Raw genomic sequence first — 12,980 nt, forward strand, 5'->3', positions numbered from 1 at the left:
TGTGGTGTACTGCATCCAGTGTGGGTGCGGGTTACGTTATATTGGACGCACCACAAGGCCTCTCTGCACCCGTTTCCTGGAGCACAGGAGGAGTGTCATAAAGGGATTAATTATGAATGGTATTTCCTGACATTATAAAATTCATCATAACCAGGACCCTAAATGTATGACAATAATGGGCCTGGAATACATCTCTCCCTGTGCTCTAGGAGGCGATCGGTTCAAGATCCTGTGCAGACAGGAGACCTATTGGATCCACCAGTTAGGGACACTTACCCCTGGTGGACTCAATGAGTGTCTGGATGCTAGTACTCTAGTCTAATCTCCTGCCGGCCTGGACTCTCGTCGCTCTAACTGTGGAGGTAAGTTAACAGCTCTCTCCTCGGTACTCCTTTTTTTCCCCCACTCCCACATCCCAAACAGTAATCCCCAGCATATACATATACATCTTTATTTTCAAACACATTTAGGAATCTTACACACTTTTTATTTACACGATATTAGCACTACAGTTTATTACACAGAGCAATAGAATATTATTTTGGCGCCACAATTTTTTGTTTTTTTATATATATATATATATATATACACACACAGTGTTCGACAATCCTTTTACACGCCCGGGGCGGGTGGATTTAACCTCCGGGCGAGTAAATATTGGCCCAAGCAGCACACGTGTTTTTTTTTTAAATTTCTCTGCTCGCGCTCAAATTTCCCTGCTCGCGCTGAAAAAAAACAAAAAAAGTACCCCTACCTGACAGCTGATTGGCGCGCGCTCCCAGGCTTTGTCGGCGCGCGGCCAGGCTCTATATGAGCCCGCCCCCAACGAGCGGCCATTCTTTTCCCATGGAGGACACAGTAAGTACTATCTGTGCCTTCCGCCTGTCCCCGGCGCTCCCTCTGCCCGAAGTTATGGAGGTGGTAGCGGGGGTGTTTTCCTGTCCCCGCTTCCCCCCGTGTCAGCACGCGGGGTCGGGAGATTGGAGCGGGGATGTCCCCTCAGGTCCCCGCTTCACCCCGATCCCCGTGTTTGCCCGCGGGGCCGGGAGATTGGAGCGGGGATGTCCCCTCAGGTCCCCGCTTCACCCCGATCCCCGTGTCAGCCCGCAGGGCTGGGAGATTGGAGCAGGGATGTCCCCTCAGGTCCCCGCTTCACCCCGATCCCCGTGTTTGCCCGTGGGGCCGGGAGATTGGAGCGGGGATGTCCCCTCAGGTCCCCGCTTCACCCCGATCCACGTGTCAGCCCGCGGGGCCGGGAGATTGGAGCGGGGATGTCCCCTCAGATCCCCGCTTCACCCCAATCCCCGTGTCAGCCCGCGGGGCCTGGAGATTGGAGCGGGGATGTCCCCTCAGGTCCCTGCTTCACCCCGATCCCCGTGTCTGCCCGCGGGGCCGGGAGATTGGAGCGGGAGGGGGGGGAGCAGGGTGGTGGTGCTGGTCGCGGCCTTTCCTCTCTTCGGCCCCCCCCGTGTGTGTAGAGTGAGAGAGTGTGTGTGTGTGTGTGTGTATATGGGCGTGTGTGTGTGTGTGTGTGTGTGTGTGTGTATATATGGGCGTGTGTGTGTGTGTATATGGGGGAGTGTGTGTGTGTATATGGGGGAGTGTGTGTGTGTGTATATGGGGGAGTGTGAGTGTGTGTGTATATGGGGGAGTGTGTGTGTGTGTGTGTATATGGGGGAGTGTGTGTGTATATGGGGGAGTGTGTGTGTGTGTGTATATGGGAGTGTGTGTGTGTGTGTGTGTGTGTGTGTATATATGGGAGTGAGTGTGCGTGTGTGTGTATATGGGAGTGTGTGTGTGTGTGTGTATATGGGGGAGTGTGTGTGTGTGTGTATATGGGGGAGTGTGTGTGTGTGTGTGTATATGGGAGTGTGTGTGTGTGTGTGTATATGGGAGTGTGTGTGTGTGTGTGTGTATATGGGGGAGTGTGTGTGTGTGTATACGGGGGAGTGTGTGTGTGTATGTGGGGGAGTGTGTGTGTCTGTGTGTATATGGGGGAGTGTGTGTGTGTGTGTATATGTGTGTGTGTGTGTGTATATGGGGGAGTGTGTGTGTGTGTGTGTGTATATGTGTGTGTGTATATGTGTGTGTGTATATGTGTGTGTGTAGGACACCAAAGGTACCCCCCAATCAGTCACCCCCCACCTAGTCAGTCAAAGTCACCCAGTCAGTCACCATCTCCCCACCCAGTTCCCCCCGTCAGTCAGTTCCCCCCCTATCTCCTCCCTGTCTCTCCCCCTTCCTGTCTCTCTCCCCTCCCTGTCTCTCCCCCCTTCCTGTATCTCTCCCCTCCCTGTCTCTCCCCCCTCCCTGTCTCTCCCCCTCCCTGTCTCTCCCCCCTCCCTGTCTCTCCCCCCTTCCTGTCTCTCTCCCCTCCCTGTCTCTCCCCCTCCCTGTCTCCCACCCACACTCTCTCTGTCTCTCACCCACACTCTCTCTGTCTCTCACCCACACTCTCTCTGTCTCTCACCCACACTCTCTCTGTCTCTCACCCACACTCTCTCTGTCTCTCACCCACACTCTCTCTGTCTCTCACCCACCCTTTCTCTGTCTCTCACCCACACTCTCTCTGTCTCTCACCCACACTCTCTCTGTCTCTCACACACACTCTCTCTGTCTCTCACCCAAACTCTCTCTGTCTCACACTCTCTCTGTCTCACACTCTCGATCTGGATATCTTATTTACCCTATATATCTTAACTGCCCTATACTACACTGAAATAACCTATACTGCTTTCTTCCAGATCTGACTCAAGCTTCACATGGAAGACATCGGAACCCCCCCTAACCCAGAAGACAGGTAGGGAACACCTCCCCTCCAATGTATAACATTGCGGGAATGCGGGTACCTGGACATTGAGGGACTGCGGATCAGGTAAGATCCCAGGCGGGATTGCTGCTTTAGATATTGTGAAGCGGGGACGTCCAGACACTGGTTAAGGGGTTCAGGAAACTAGTCACTCACATCTGGCTTTTATTTCTAGATCCAACATTTACTTACACACACACACACGTAACAAGGACTAATTGTAGTATAATGTAATACAATAAATACATTTGTCAAAACGAATGTTCTGACTAGGAATTTATTAAATGTATTTTATTTATATATTTTATTTTAAAGCGGGGTTGGGGGGCGGGACTAGGGTTGGGGGCGGGACTAGGGGCAGAGTTGGAGGCGGGACTAGGTGGCGAGTAGATTTTTTGGTTGGGCGAGTAGATTTTTGGGTGATTTGTCGAACACTGTATATATATATATATATATATATATTTATATATATATATATAAAACTTTATATTTCAAGTGACATGCTCAGTGTAAGGAATCCAATTCCTCCTCATTCTCTTACCGCGCACCTCATGACTGGAACAACCTGCCAGAGTCTCTCAAAACCACCTTCAGTATAAGTAATTTCAATATTTCAGCTGTCTCCCATTTCAATCTTGTCTGTAACTGTTGCTTACGCCCAAAATCATATATTATCTTTGTCCATGAAATGTCTGTAAATTGAATGTATAATGAAGATAAGACGATTTCAAGCCTAAATATTAATTATGCTCTATTCTCTATAGACATATATATTCCGCATGTAACTAATTAAAATAAGTAATTTAGTATTAAGCTAGAAATTATATTAGAAAATGATAAGCTGCCTCTGCAAAGATAAGAAGGTAAATCAGTCTGAAGACATTCAGTTGTGGAAATGTTTTGTGTTATTGAAGAAACTTGGTATGTTTAATGTTTGCTGAGTTGAATAGTATATGGTCTTGAGTTTGGAATCAAAGGTTAGTTAAATAGTTTGTTTATAGTAAAAGACAATACAATGGAGATAGGTCTTAAAAGATTAGATACATAGCTAACTATAGTTACTTAGTGACAGAACAAAGAGTGTTGTCTAAATCAAAGTAAATATTGCTAAATGAAGAAATAGTGTTCTAATGTTGATGATTGACTAAGAAGATTGGGCTGACACTGAGAAAAACAGGGATTGCTAAAATATATAAAGAATGCATTTGGATTTATAGAATTCAGAATCATTTAGCACCAAGCTAAGGATTCACCACTCCATAACTAAATTTTATATGCCCGAATGAAGCAACTGACTGTAATTATGCTGTAAAATATGTTTTCTATTGTCTTTGAATAAATTGAGAAAAGAACCGGACGTGGACTATTTGATATATATTGAATGGGGGGACGTTTATTTGCACCCATGTAACGAGCAAATGTTAATTTGGCAAGCCAACCAGACCTGTGCCTCGTACACTTCCAAAGGGGGGAAAGAAGCCCACGAAAGTTCGTGAGAGGGGGTGCACCTTATGGCAAGAAAGACTCTCCAGGTAACTGTCCAGACCTTGATGTAAGTGCACTGTCACATCGGAACACAGCGGTATACCAGGGAAGCACCAGTTGATTTAAGACACCTCCCTGAAGTAAATCAGTTCGTAAGAAGTTTCTAAAAGACTACATTAATAAAATATCGGGTGGATTTCTTATAGGTAAGGAACTTATCGGTGGCCACGAGACCAAAGCGATCAAGGAGAGACACTCCAGGTCTGTTGCAGTGCAGATACGCACTCACAAGAAGTTGACCGCAAAACGGCAGAAAACTTAAGGAAAGGATGGTATGGACGGATATATTTCAGTCGACGGGGATTTTCCTAACACCCATGCCTATTGATAGAAAACATCTATTGAAAGCTTACACAAGTAACCCTGGTCACATTGTCTCTGCTATGGATTTTACCCAAAGATAGGCTAATGAAAGCACTAGTCCCCTCACACCACCTGAGATGGTATGATGTGTAGATTTGTGGAATACTCTATGGAAGCAGGTTATGAGTGCAGGTTATGAGTGTATTTAAAGAAATAGACGAAAAGAAATTTAGCACTGATGAAGATAAAAGAAGGTTTGAGCTTGTGAACAAGCTAGTCTTGATATATGAGCAAGAAATGATACTAGTTTAATGTCAGGGTAGGAGATATAAAATAGACATAAATTGTAAGCAATGTCCAGAGTTATGGTTGAAAAATCAATATTTCAAAAACCAATTCCTAGAAAGATATCAGGAATACAATATGAAGAGTATGCTTTGTGGAAAAAAAGCAGGATAAGAGATTACCAAAAATATAAAACAATTGCAAGGAAAATGATGGATAGGGATTGATACTGAACCAAAAAGCAATTCAGCTCTCATGTCTTGAAAATATCTGCAGCCAACAGAGAAGTAGCAGCCCCCACCCTTCTTCTCTTAAACGGTATGCATGAAGTTGTATACTTCACAGACATACTGGACACCTGGCCAAAAATGTCAAACTAAAAGACCATTTTACTTATTAGATATTTATACATATATATTTAGGCACTGTACCGTGTATGAGTCTCACTGGATGTGCTAAAAACTGAGCTTTGTCTGTGTTTTATGTTCTGTCTCTGGTTTCAAAATAATTCACAGACATGCAAGTTAAAGTGTGAAATACAAGGCAATGAGTCTTGCAAATTCACATCTCCCGCTGGTGGGGGATTTTCTTCGTAAAGAAAAAAGTTGGGACTTTGCGACCTTGTATTGATTATTGGGGCCTCAACAAAATTACTATTAAAAATCGCTATCCCCTTCCTCTTATTTCCAAACTGTTTGATCGCCTTCAAGGAGCTACACTTTTCTCCAAATTTGATCTACGGGGTGCTTACAACCTTATCAGAATCCGTCAAGGGGATGAGTGGAAAACTGCATTTAATACCAGAGATGGACACTACCAAAAATATAAAACAATTGCAAGGAAAATGATGGATAGGGATTGATACTGAACCAAAAATCAATTCAGCTCTCATGTCTTGAAAATACCTGCAGCTAACAGAGTAGTAGCAGCCCCCACCCTTCTTCTCTTAAACGGTATGCATGAAGTTGTATACTTCACAGACATGCAAGTTAAAGTGTGAAATACAAGGAAATTAGTCTTTTAAATCACATCCGATTGCCATTCTGTTTCTTTCAATAACCACCAGTAACACATTATATAAATGATTTATGTCATTATTACATGTTTCCACAGTTTGACACTCATTCCAGCACTTCAAGATCCCTTTCTCTAGCTTGTCTTTGTTTGCCGGCTAACATTTTGTAGCAGATGATGTTTCACTGCATGCCACACAAATTCTATGGAGTTCAAACCAGGGAAGCTGCAAACGCAGGCACTGGCATGTAAGTGCATATCTCACCATTTGTTGTGCACATAATATGTTGTGAACTTGCTTCACTATTGTGCTTTTTTTCTCTTTTTTTTCTTCTCGTGCAGAATATCCCAAACTTCGACAGGAGATGGCTGCTCATTTTCCATGCTTATCTCATCCAGCAGCTGAATCGGTTTACTGTGAGAGACAAAATTAGGAAGATGAAAGAGTCAAATAAATGCATAGAAATATGCAGTGTGAAGAAAAACATTAGAAGAAAAAATGTATACAGTACTGTACTTACTCAATTGTGATCCTGCAAAAAACAAAGGCACAGAAGCGCACCAAGGGTAAAGAATGATGTATTTAAAAATACAATAACAAATGCAAGTAGTGACTTACATGTGAAATAAAAGTAATCCAGTAGTGAAGGTTCAGAATCGTCTGACACAAGCTGTTACAAGACCCAAGGGTAGACGCCGAGCTAACAAATCAGTCCCGCGCGCTGGGACCCACTGGCTCTGCAGTACTCCGATGTTACTTCCGGGTTGTGTCCTCTCGTGATACCTGTAAGAAGTAGTCCACCATGTTCACCGTGTCTCTACAGCTAAACCACTACCCCCATTGGAGCTAGCTAGATGAAAGCAACTCAAAGCTCTGTGGGAAGGTCAGTGGCAACTGAACAGCTGAGTCTCTGTCCTGTACAATGATAGCTCCGCAACGCGTTTCACACACTCTGGTGCTTCATCAGAGTAATTTCAATTGTTATCCTGTTTGCTGTGCAGCCGTGCGCTTGATTGAATGACCCTGCTATATAGGCACAGGCTCTTCCACCAGGAAGTTGGCTGAGCATAAACCTTGTGACGTGTGCTAGTCACATTCACTGTTGCCTCACCTTATCCTGCATTACCTTGTTCCCGTCTACTATCCTGCTTTCTCCAATCCTCGACTACCGTGCTCTCTCCAATCCTCGACTTGCCTTCAACTATCCTACATTCTCCTACCCTGACCCGGCTATCCACGAGTATGAACCTGCACACCAGACGCGATCTCGCGTCACTCGGTCAGTGTTTTCTAATCCCCACCTCGGCCTCGCGATCCTGTCCGGTTTGTGGCAAGCATTCGTTACTCTACCCCACTGCCTTTTAAACGTTCCACATTCTTCAGCATCTGACTGGGTTTCCTACAATAAGGCTAAGTTGATATTTTGCTTTTATGAATGTGTGATAACACTCGTTTCCTTTTGATCAAAGTGTTTAAATCCATTGCATTCCATGTAGAAGATCTTACATTCGCATTAGCCATAGATCAACTCTTAATGTGTTAACGTATAGTGGTCTATTACATGAGATAGTGCTGGTGATAATAAAGCATTATTAATGTTCAGCTTGTTTTTTTCTGGTACACTTAAAATAAAAAATATATATATATTGTAACAAAAATTAACTTTCTTAAATAAAACATAAAAGGAAACCGTCATGTCAAGGATTTTTTTCGAAGAATGCCCTAATTATAGTTTGAACTGGATGGACACATGTCTTTTTTCAACCTCATCTACTATGTAACTATGTAACTTATGTTTGAAGAACACGTTTTTGAGTTTTAAATCTTTTCATTAAAATCTATTTACTCATCTAGATGTACGTTACATTTTTTTGTAATTTCATTATAATAAGCAGTGCTAACTCTGATAACATACAGGGGCCAAAGTTAGCTTCGAGTTAGTCATACCTGGATTATGTAGAACTGTAATGAAGAAAGAAAATATATCAAATTAACTTCGTAAAATACTATGAGAAAGCATAAACAAAATTAGAAACTGACCTGAATTAAACACGAACCAGTTACAAAAAAATCAGGATCTTAACAACTACATTTATCTGGCAAAACAAAAAAAAAAGGATCAGCAGACACATTTTGTATCAACCTAAAGTAGTGGCAGGTTTGGCCCTGCCCTGCATATCTTCTTACTACATAGCAGCCCAAAAGAGGCAATTAGTCATTTGCACACCGATCCAGAACAGAAAAAGGGGGTGGAAATTGAAGGCCAAAATAGACAAACTACCGCCCCCCAACCCCGTCTTCTCGTCTGTACCTTCCCCACCAAAACAAAAAACTCAATAAAATTCCAGTTTAAAAAAAAAAGCCAGATCCTTTATCCTTTTTGTAGCTCTGAGTACTTTTCAAAAGATGCAGTGTCCTGTCATGTCTCAGCACTTCGCAGATCTCGCTGCTTAACAAAAGCGATCGTCCACCTCAGGGTTAATGTAGATTTGTGCGTATCTTATCCAATAATATTCGTAAAGATGCAGGATATGATGATGGAAATGTTATATTTTTGGCAATAGAGAATGAAGCATAGGGGGTTATTTTTCTAAGGTCTGTTATAGATTAACGCATCTCATTGACTTGAACGGGAGTTAACGACCGGTTCAGGTGCATTAACTTGTAACTTGCCTTGATGAATAAACACCATATTTTGCTGAATACTAGTTTTTGTGTTATAGACAAAGTATTCTTGGAAAATCTATAGATTTTTTGCTCTTATATGGTAGCCTCCTTTTTTGAAAGCTTTCAGAATTTTTATTTTGTCCATGAAGTTTAACTTTCTTGCCAGGACTTGTCTGGGACGGTCATTTTTTAAAATCCTGACTAGGCCTAGTCTGTGTTACCTCTCCACTGCAATTGAGATAAAATCCGAGAAGATGACTAGACAAAGAACTTTGGCGCGAAACGCGTAGGTGTGGGCTCTCTGCCCTTGTATGTTCTTTTTATGATCCAATAAACTACACTAACTTTTTTTTTCTCCATGGGAACGCTCTCTACTTAATCTATTTTTTCCTGCATGCAAGTAGTGCTCGGTTTTCTTCGTTCTTTCTGTGTATGCTGTGAAGACGGAAGCACACCTATACCTCAGGACAAGGGAGCCTTCATACCTGGACGCTGCACTTCACGTGGATCCTTGGCTTTTCCCCCATATACTACCTAAGATATTACTCTACGTCGATGTGTATGTGTCTGGACACCATAGTGTGTTGATTCCTTACTACAGTGCTAAGTGGGATTTCATCCAGCTAAATTCGACCATATGTGGGACTGTAATATCTCTTATTTGGTCATCATACCTAGATACCTAAGGGGCATTCCATTAGATGATTTTTTGATGTCAGAAACAGCTATATCCAGCAATTTTTGTCTTTATGTTTAAGAGCACCACACAGTGTTTTTTTTTTTTTTTTTTAAATAAAATATCTAGAGGATACTGCTGTTAAATAGATTTAGGGTTTCCAATTAATTGGATTTTCAAAGTTGCCAATTTGACTCTAATGTTACATTGTTTTTTGCAATGACTCGTTGTTTCAGAGTTTTGCATTTGTCACTTATTCTTTGTTCTGCTTCTCCATTCCTGTTTTTTTGAAAGGTACATTCTGACTTTACTTCCTCTATAGATTTATGTATTTTAGGCTGCTATCAATTCCAGACATTATCTCCTTAGCTACCACCTTTAGTCTGTTTCTGCTTTGGCTACGAGCTCAGATCACCTTCCTGTCCTCTGAAGGACATGCTTCTTGAGTGTCAGCCATTACCATTTATGCATATTAGACCAGTGCTATTAAAAAAGTTGGTATTTTGGCTCGTCTCTTAAGCCTGAAGCCTCCCATCTCCAGTTTACAGATCATATTTGATGAAGGGTCAACTGCAGTCTCGAAAGCTTATGCACAAGATAACGTTGGGGATTGTACAGTGGGTTAATTTAGTTTTATTGTGTGGGAATCGAGATCTGTAGCAAACTTTTTTACTGCCTGGTTTCAGATATTGGGTGTGTATGGTTTAGTTAATTGCTTACACACCTTATTGGTGTGTGTCTGTCTTTAAACAGAGACTTGTAGCAAACCTTTGAGTCTTTGTACATTGAGCTGTGTGAGTGTGAGGATTGGACCTCGGCCCCGCCCCCGTGACGCGTCCTGTGATGTGCTGGGTGACGCACCTCACTCTGAGGGCGTGCACAGGAGACATACTGACAGGCTGGGGAACACCTCACGGATTGGGCTTAGGCCCCACCCCGTGACATCTCGAGTGATGCCCCTCATGCGCGCTGCACGCAAGCGCCTCATTACCCTCACCAGGACCGACCAAGGTTTCGCCCCCGCACCGCCTCCCGTGACACAACAGAGGACGTCCCTCACACTTCACTCCAGCTTCGCAATACCAGGGACATTCGAGGGGTTAATGCTAGCATGAATTACTCCACAGCTGCAATACACTCCTCCCAGCCTACCAGTACACAGTCTACCTGTGATCGTTCATTACCCCGCAGCCTTGTACTACTTCCTCATTGGCTACCTGCCCTTTATATGCTCAGCCAGCCCACTGACAAATTGGCTGAGCATAAACTTTGTTTATGTTTCAAGTGCTTGCCTCAAGCATCCTGCTGCCCTGCTATTGCTCTTGCATTCTGCCTTGATTCTCTTTTACCTTGACCCCAGCTTGTACCAGGTAGCTGCCTTCTCTGACCCCTGACCTAGGCTTGCATTTGGACTCCCACCTTCTCTACTGGACCTGTGACCTGTGTGAGGTCTGTGATCCGAGCATATCTTCGGGAGGCGGGTAAACTACCTCTATCTGCTCTGCAGATCCTCCCGGCCCTCAAGGACGAGTGCTATAGAGACGCAGCACAGGAAGAGTATAGGGAGATCTTCAATCATGAGACAGGGTTGATAGAAATTCCACCAGACACATGACCGCTGTGGTCAAGTATTTAGGTCGAGATGAAGCCGACAAATACTTTTCTCTAGAGACTACCCCAGCAGAAGATCTCAAGAGAGGGTGCAAGATGATTCCAGAAATGAGGGAGTGGACATCATCTATTTCAGAGAAAATCACGGTGTCTATTCAGAATATCTCACCGTACCTGGTGCCATTTGAAGCCGGGCAGAGACTGGGCAGGATATACCCGGTCACCCCCGTGGAGACTATAGCGCACGTGAATCCCGCTACCGCGCGAGAAGAGACTGATGGGCTACAGTTTGATTTTGGCGAGTCAACCCTGTCTAAAGACTGGCAGAGACGGCTAAGTGCTCAGCTGGAGGAACTTTGCGAACTGTTCTCGACGAGTGAGATGGACGTGGGCTGTAGCAAGAACGCCTAGGACACGATTCGTCTGAATGACACCACGCCATTCCGGGAATGTTCCAGGTGTATAGATCCCACAGATACGTCCTAAACGAGATGGAAAAAGCATTGAGGTGTGCTGCTACCCCAATTAACCAATGCTGCAGAGTTAATTTCCACTTGTTTAATAAGCATGTGCTGCTATATCCGGAAGAACAATTATATACAGGAGCATGTAAGCAAATAAACCCCTAGTTGGAGCGTGGTTCTGGCGTTGCTGTGGAGGGTTGTCTGTGAGAGGTTATGAAACCCACCCAGACCCCATAACAGCTTCACAACTATATGACCCACATGCTCCAAGAATAATAAAATGAATGAATAAACTCACTTTGTCTTCTTTTTTCATCCGGCTTGTAGTCCTTGCGTGCACCAGGCTGAGAGGAAATGCAGATAGAAAGACAAAGGCCCTTGGCGGCTGAAACGCGTTAGAGGTGCGTGGGGGTGTTTTTCCCTCTCTCTCTTTTTAAACCTCCATGACAGAATAAAGATTTTTTGCGCAGCCCAGCCTCTGTTATCTGTTGCATGGCCGTGCCCGCTTTTATCTCCTCCCCGGTGAGGTCGTTCTATCTAAACGAGACGGAGACAGCCAGCATAGTGACCGAATCCCGAAGTCTCTACACCTTTCCGATCATGGTGGTAAGGAAGAAGAATTGGTCCGTTCGTCTGTGTGGATTATCGAACTCTGAACAGACGTACCATACCTGATCAGTATACCCTGCCGCGGATAGAGGAGATCCTCAACACGCTGATGGGAAGCAAGTGGTTCAGCGTGCTAGACCTGAGATCTGGGTACTACCAGGTCCCATGAGCTCTGAAGACTAGGAGAAGATGGCGTTCGTCTCCCCCCTCAGGTTCTATCAGTTTACCCGAATTCCTCAAGGTATTTGTGGTGCCCCAGCGACTTTTCAGCGGCTGATGGAAAAGATTATTGGGGATATGAACCCTCGCGAGTGCCTGGTCTACTGTACTTCGATGACATAATTGTAATTGGGAAGACCCTCGAAGAGCACGAGGAACGTCTCATGAAGGTGCTGGATAGATTAGGCAAAGAAGGCCTGAAGTTATCCCTGGATAAGTGCAGGTTCTGCCGAACGTCCGTCATGTACGTGGGTCACATAGTGTCAGCAGATGGAGTGGCCACCGACCCCGCCAAGGTCGAAGCCGTGGTGAACTGGACGAGACCAAACAACGTAATGGAGTTGAGATGCTTCTTAGGGTTCTGCGGCTACTACCGCCGCTTCGTAGAAGGGTACTCCAGTAAAGCCAAGGTCCTTAATAGCCTACTCAAGGTTTACCCAGAGGAACCTTGGCAGAAAGCTACGTCTCCGCGAACACCCTTTGGTGACAAGTGGACATCTGCCTGCGAACAGGCTTTCACCGGACTTAAGAAAAGCCTGACGGAAGCCCCAGTCCTGGCTTATGCCGACCCCGAGAAACCTTATGTCCTGCACGTGGATGCTAGTTTCAATGGGCTGGGAGCCGTGCTACACCAGAAATATCCTGCGGGCCTGCGTCCAGTGGTGTATGTGAGCCGAAGCTTAACTCCTAGCGAGAAAAACTATCCGGTTCACAAATTGGAGTTCCTCGCTCTCAAATAGGTATTAGTGAAAAAAACTCCACGACTATCTGTACGGG

Source organism: Ascaphus truei, chromosome 3, assembly GCF_040206685.1.
Source record: "Ascaphus truei isolate aAscTru1 chromosome 3, aAscTru1.hap1, whole genome shotgun sequence".
Classification (NCBI taxonomy): domain Eukaryota; kingdom Metazoa; phylum Chordata; class Amphibia; order Anura; family Ascaphidae; genus Ascaphus; species Ascaphus truei.